We start from the raw sequence: 1,123 nt of genomic DNA, 5'->3' as shown, positions 1-1,123 counted from the left end.
GAACTTTGAACTTGGACTTAAAGCCGCCAAATTGTGAGAGAATGAACTGTTTGTTCAAGCCATCCCATTTGTGGTACTTCTGTTAGAGTGGCATTAGGTAACCAAAACAGAATATGGTACTGAAAGACTGGGGTGCTGCTCTGACAGATACCTACATCGTGTAAACAGGAGTGGCATGCATCCTTGACCTGTGACACCAGCAGAGAGAACCCGACATGCAGCATGAGAGATGGCAGCAGCACAGCCAAGAGATTGGCAGAGAGATACCGGCAGAGAAACCAGCATGAGACACAGCTGAAGCAGAGCCCAGAGACTGACATTAAACAGCAACAGGCTTATCAGCCCACAGAGGAGAAAGCCAGGGGCCACTGGGTAGGCACCTTCCTAGCAGAATGGGTTGCCTTCGAGCATTAATTGGTACAAGAGACTTGCATGAGATAAGAGTAGCAGGTTGGCCAGCCCACAGAGCAAGAATGTAAGTGTCCTTTTGGCAGGAAGATTTCTGGTGAAGTGGGTTGCCCTCGGGCATTAATTGGCAGAAGCAGAGAGACCAAGGAAATGGGAAGCAGGCTGCCTCAGCCTCAAGGGCAGGACCAAGGCCTTTGGGGGTGGAACCACCATAGCTCCCTAGGTTTCAAAGAGCCAGACCTTCACCAACTTGGTTCTGGAGTGTAGGGCTGCTCATTCATGTGAGTCAGTGGGATGGAGTTATAGCCGCTGCCCAAGAGTGAGAGGGTAGTGCTGCCATGCCCAAGAGGAAGAGGAAATGGGGTCTGCCAGGCCAAGGGGGTGAGGTCACCACTCAGGAACTAGGGAACTGGAGTCACCCAGTGAAGGAGATCTGTACAGATACCACCCACTGAAGATCTGTACAGGTGCCAAGTTGACTAGGGGTGGAATTGTGGTAGTTACATTTGCATGTCAATTTAGCTGGGACTGGTTGAATGGCTGGGCAGCTGAATGTAGTATTCCACATGATGACACTGGTAACCAACTCCATGGTGGAATCTACTGTGAGCAGCTGAGTAGCTGCCTTAGGGATGTGGTCTGCTTCCTGTATATAAGGAGAAGCCTGGGGAACAGTTTCTAGCTTATGGCACACTTGAACCCTGCATGTAGCCAT

Source organism: Orycteropus afer, unplaced genomic scaffold (assembly GCF_000298275.1).
Source record: "Orycteropus afer afer isolate SDZICR_OR568_19922 unplaced genomic scaffold, OryAfe1.0 scaffold00086, whole genome shotgun sequence".
NCBI classification, from domain to species: domain Eukaryota; kingdom Metazoa; phylum Chordata; class Mammalia; order Tubulidentata; family Orycteropodidae; genus Orycteropus; species Orycteropus afer.
The sequence above is the reverse complement of the archived record's forward strand: the minus strand, read 5'-3'. Positions refer to the sequence as shown.